Genomic DNA, 6,337 nt, shown 5'->3' on the forward strand with positions numbered 1-6,337 from the left:
CTTCGGGATCATCTTCTTCGCATGCGACAAAAGGAGGTGATTTGGTGGAGTCGATCAACAGGCTGTTGAGCAAAGTGAAACTTCCGTGGGCAAAATTTCCAGGAGAAATGCATATTCCAGGAATGAACTTTGCAGGGCCTGGCACGAATTTGGATAAGAGGTTGACTTCTACGGACATGTATCAAGATTGGAGCAAGCCGGTAAACAGAGTGGACAATGCGGCATACCATCATGATTTGGCTTATAAATATTTCAATGACCGGCAAAACAGGAATGTGGCAGATCAGATGATGCTTGAGGAGATGAATTCGATCCCCAATCCCACTCAAAGAGAGATTAATGAGAGAAAGCTCATTACGCCGGTGATTAAAGCCAAAGCCAAATTCGGATTGGGTGTGAGTGATTTGAAATGGACGGATCAGCTTGCAGAGGAGCTTCATAAACCGGTCATTCATCATTTTAAAAGAAGAAGGGCGATTGTGAACGACATTGATGAGATATGGGCCGCAGATTTGGTGGACATGCAATCGTTTTCAAAGTTTAACAATGGCGTAAAATATTTGCTCATGGTGATTGACGTGTTTTCAAAGAATGGGTGGATCGTTCCGTTAAAAAGCAAAACAGGCTTTGAAGTAGCTGAAGCGTTGAAAAAGATTTTCGAAGAAAGAAAATGCATCAAATTGTGGGTGGATAAAGGAAAAGAATTTTACAACAGGGATGTGAGAGCGCTAGGTGTTCAATTGTATTCCACTGAAAACGAGGAAAAAAGTTGCGTTGTTGAGCGATGGAACAGAACGATGAAAGAGAGAATGTTTAAATATTTTTCAGCCAACAATACCAATAAATACATTGACGTTTTGGATGAGATGGTGAAAAATTACAACAACACAAAGCACTCTTCCATCAAAATGACTCCAGTGGAAGCTAGCGATGAAAAGAAAAAAGGTAGGGTATGGTGGAATCTGTATGGAAAGGATCAAACATTACCAGCAAAACCAAAATTTTCCATGGGTGATCAAGTGAGGATCGTAAAAAAGAAGTCTCATTTTGAAAAGGGGTATACACCGAGATGGACTGAAGAGGTTTTTACCGTGTCAAATGTTCAGCATACGAATCCTCCCACGTATAAAATCGCTGATGCTACCGGTGAAGAAATTCAAGGTACTTTTTACGAGCAGGAGATGCAAAAGACGCATTAGGACATATTTAGGATTGAAAAAATCGTTCGCAAAACCAAGAGTAGATCATTGGTGAAATGGTTGGGGTATCCAGACTCGTTTAATTCGTGGGTGGACAATGATGAATTGATCAGTTTGCAAGTGAGATGATCTAAAAATCATTTATGATTTCCACTGATCATGAGATGATCTAAAAAATTTAAAAGATGTTTTAAAAATGCATGCTCCTCACAAGTTTTTGAGAAATGTTGCCTCAGCAGAAGTTCACAGTTTGGAATTGCAATTGAAGTATTTGGAAGAGAGGATTAGAGAGTTGGAGGAAAGAAGACCGAGTAACATTATTGTGTCTGAAAAATTGCTGGATCATCCACCCTATTACAACACGAACGGACAGTATGAGATTTTTGCTCAGAAAGATATTAAATTTGTTGCTCTCACCCATACAATGATAGCATTATCCATTGGACTGAATTTGGAGAAAGGTGTTGCAGTGGTGACATTAATGAATAAAATCACTAGGCAATTGAATTATAGAAAGAACGAAGTTATTATTTCAGAGTCTGTAGATAACGTTATTATGGACGTGAACAGCAACAGCAATGAGGATGTGATTGTTAAAAAGGGAGAAAAGCTCTGTACGATTACTTACATTGATTTAAAATAATCTTTCTTAATGAAAAATGGAGATAATGAATGAAAAACGTTATCCAGTTCTTTCATCAGCTCCTGCAGAAGAAGGACATGTTCCTGCAGATGAAGGGAATCGTCTTCATACGATCGGTGAGATTCAGAAAGAGATAGACAACGAGAGGAAAAAGCGAGTTCATCTTAGCAAAATGTACCATCGCGTTTTCAGGATCATTTCGAATGCAGACAATGTAATGCAGGGATTGTGCATAGCATTAAGTGCGACTGGAATAGGGCTTTTGTCAACGATTATTGCTAGTCCAGTAGCGATTGCGTGTGAAGGTGTGGCTATTGGAATGTGTTTTTTATCGATTGTTGGCAGTCAAGTGAATAAAAAGATGGCATTGAAAGCGGAAAAGCACGAAAAGATAAAAGTGTTGGCAGAGTCAAAATTGAACACGATCAGTGAGCACATTTACAAAGCGTCGGTGGATGGAAGAATAAGCAAATCAGAGTTTCAATTGATTCTTGGTGAGCTTCAAAAGTTTAAGACCATGATGGGGGAAATACGAACCAAAACCAAAAATGGAATAGATGAAGTGACTAAAGAAAACTTGATCCAAAAAGGTCGAGACGATGCCATTCAAACGTTTAACAATTTGTTCAAGAAGGGATAACATTAGTGTGAAAACTGATTTAGGATTTTTTGTCTGCGTATTCTAAAAAGATGTTTTTCTTTAAAATACAAGACCCGGATAAAAGAGATGAAATTGTGAAAGAAGTTAATGAGAGAAGAAAGAGGATTTACCAAGACAGCATCAACAACAACATTTCAGAGTCAAATTTTCAAGCTAATGTGAGTAAGCTGTTTAGGCCGCTCATCGAAAGCAACGAAATGATGCTCAACGAAAAGAAAAAATTTGTATCCAAAATGCCTTTTGAAGTGAATAAAGTTGGAGATAAAATGTTCATTGGTAAAATGGAGGTTGAAATGGATGGAGATGACATTATTGTTGGTGATGAAAGGTATGAAAGAACAAAAGGTCTTTGGGATCTCATGACTAAATTTGAAATACCGAGCGAGTATACGGATGAAGATTTGCAAAACTATGAAAAAATTTTAATGGACAGTGATGCTATACGATCTGATACGAAGCCGAATAAACCGAAAGCTTCAAGAAGACCAAAGTATCAGAAACTTATTGCTCCTATTTGGGAAAAAATGATGCGTATTGAAAAAGGGAAAAAAGGTCATGGAGTGATCATTCTTCCAAGCGATCCGAATGCGTTGGTGGAAAAGCTTGAATTGAGTATTGCTTCCTGGCATGCTGGAAATACGGGATCAAGAAATGTAGCTGTGAGCATTTGCGATGAGCTGTTGAGACAAGGGGAGATTAATAAAGCGGAATACAAATCGCTAATGAAGACGATTGATAAAATTTAGTCATCAAAGGATTTAAAAAAGAAAATGTTTATTTAAAAAATGCTCATTGTGAACAAAAGAAGATATGTGAAAAAGAACGTTGTTGGAGGAGGTGGTATTCAAGACTTGATTAAAAATTTCATCAAAAGAGCAGCTGCTTCAAGTATGTCAAAAGCAACAATGAGTATGCTAAAAAATGCTGCATCAAGCAAAATTGGGCAAGAAGCGATTACAGCTGCAAAATCTGCTGGTACTGAGTTGGCTCTTTCTGCCATTTCTGCTGCTAGAGATGCGGCTGTTGATAAAGGTAAAAAGACTATTGAGAAATTAAAGACTGGTTCATCCATTCAAACTAGGAAAATGTCAAAACAGAATGCGATTCGGATCCAAGACCTGGTGAAGATGGGAAGAGGTATGAAGATCGCTTGAAGGATGAGTGTGAAATGATCTAAAAAATCGTAGATTTTCCACGGATCATGAAATGATCTAAAAAAATTTTTCTTTCTATAAAATGATAACTACCGATCGATTAAGACTGACTGATAAACCAGAGTATGACTCTGGCATTGAAAAATTGGATTTTTTTGAGTACCTTCCAACCAATCTTGATTTAAATTCTTCAGGCACGATAACTTTTGAGATTGACTGTCAATCCATTAAAACACTGCCATCAGAGGCTAACATTCTTATTGAAGGAGTGTTGAAAAAGAGTGATGGAACCTTTTATGAAGCCACAGACAAGATCGCCTTGGTGAATAATGCTTTGATGTATTTGTTTAACGACGTGACTTATGACTTGTCTGGAGAGCAAGTGGAAAGAGTTATTTATCCAGGTCATGCCACTACCATTCTTGGAATGGTGAAATACCCTTACGGATTTCAGATTACAGATGGTTTGAAGCAAATGTGGTTTATGGACACATCAAATCTTGTTGAAAATGAAGGATTTAAAGTTAGACGAGACCATTTGTTTGCAGACACTACATCCGTTGGCGCTTTTTCGTTCAGGATCCCTTTAAGACACATTTTTGCTTTTTGCGAAACCTATGACAAAGTTGTTTATGGGTTCAGGCACACCATCACCTTTACAAAGAAAGAATGCGATGATGCCATTTACAGAGCGGAGAGCGCCAGTATAGGAATGATTGATCTTAAAAAATTCAGGCTTTATATGCCACGCGCTGAATTGAGTGTTTCGAGAAATGCTGAATTCATGAGTTTAATAGCTCAAAAGATACCTATCGAAGTACCTTATAAATCAAACAAATGCGAAAGACAGCTTATTCCTGCTAGTCAAACAGAATTTGCCTGGTCGCTTGGAAGAATCACCGACAAAAGCGTTCCGTTGTATATTTTGTTTGGACTTCAGACGAACAGACCCTCTAGTCAAACTGTTAATCCGTCTATATTCGACCATTGTGATATTAGCAATTTTTACGTGACCGTCAATGGAATAAAGTACCCAAATTATAATTACGACTTGAATTTTGGAGAAAAGAAAGTGGTCATGGCTTATGCAGATTTTCTTTTGATGAAAAGTATTACGGCACTTGTTTGTCAATCTGGGTTGTCCTTGCTTCAATATATAAAATTGTATCCCTTGTTCTTTGTTGATATCAGCAAGCAAAAAGAAAGAGTGGCTTCAGAAACAGCTGAATTGGTGATCAACCTTAAATTTCGAACTTCAACTGTTGCAAACACCGTTATTTTTGCCGTGGTGATCTCTGACAAGCTGCTTAATTTTGTTTCAGATGGAACTGCCATGACTGCTGTTTATTGAGTTAGATCCTTTTGATCCGTGGAAATGATTTTTTAACTTTTACCGTGTTAAAAAATTGAATTGGCTTAAAAAAATCACGGCAGAAATAAAATGAGATATACAACATCGTATTTGAAAAATTTACTGAATGAAAACGGTGTCACTAAAACGGCTGACGATTTATTAACGTTGATGATGCTTGCGGTTGAAAATAACTTGATCAGTAAAGACAAGATTTTAGAAAGAGCTAAAGAAAAGAGAATACGTCGTGAACCGAAAGAAAAGAAACCTACTGATCCAAAATATGAAAAGCTTTGTTTTTTAATAAAAATTCAATCACTGTGAGAACGATCAACGTTGAAACAGGTGAAGTAACTGAACACAAGTCTCTTTACAAAGCGATGGCAGGAACTGGACGTGGATGGAGATATTTAGAGCGTCGAGATGGAAAGGTAGACAATGGAATCAAGATTGAATTTTTAAATTCTGGAAATCTTGAAAAAAATTTCTTCTCTTAATAAAATGAGATATACAACATCGTATTTGAAAAAAATGCTGAGGGAAAATGGAGTCACCAAAACCTCAAACAATTTATTAGGTCTGATGATGCTCGCGGTTGAAAATAACTTGATCAGTAAAGATGAGATTTTTGAAAGTGTGAAAGAGTACAAGTCAGTAGGTCGACCAAGAATACATGAGCCTAGAGAAAAGAATGATGATCCAAAATGGGACTGGCTTCGTTCAGTTAGAAAAAATCCAATCACTGTGAGAATGACCAAAGTTCAAACAGGCGAGGTGACTAAATACAAGTCTCTTTACAAAGCGATGAAAGGAACTGGTCATAGATGCAAATATTTTGATCGTCGAGATGGAAAGGTGGTTAATGGAATCAAGATTGAAAAGCTTCATCATTGATTTTTTAACTTTTACCGTGTTAAAAAATTGAATTGTCTTTTTTTTAAAAATCTTGGTATAAATAAAGATGGCAGTCATGGGAAAGGATGATCTTTTGAATGCTCTTGATGGTATGTTTGTGTCAACTCCTGATACGATTAAATCGAAAAGTTTGGATAAATTTTTAAAAAACGTTAGAAAGCTTCCATTGGAAAATCAAACAATTTTCAAGGAAATGGTTGAAGTTGCACCTTTAAAAGAAGTGGTTATGCTTATAAAAGAAGATATTGACCTTTGTAATAAATTCTTTATCGGTACCAATTGGAGATTAAATGCTAGTGGTCGTAATAATTGTCGCAAAATCACTGAACAGATTAGAGAGATTAAAAATATGTATTCCTCTTAATTTTTTAACTTTTGCCGTGTTAAAAAATTGAACTCGAGTTAGATAATTTA

The sequence above is a fragment of the Hydra viridissima genome, unplaced genomic scaffold (genome assembly GCF_058129835.1).
Source record: "Hydra viridissima isolate aposymbiotic clone 2 unplaced genomic scaffold, HvirCarnegie_v1 scaffold_1, whole genome shotgun sequence".
In the NCBI taxonomy this organism is placed as follows: Eukaryota; Metazoa; Cnidaria; class Hydrozoa; order Anthoathecata; family Hydridae; genus Hydra; species Hydra viridissima.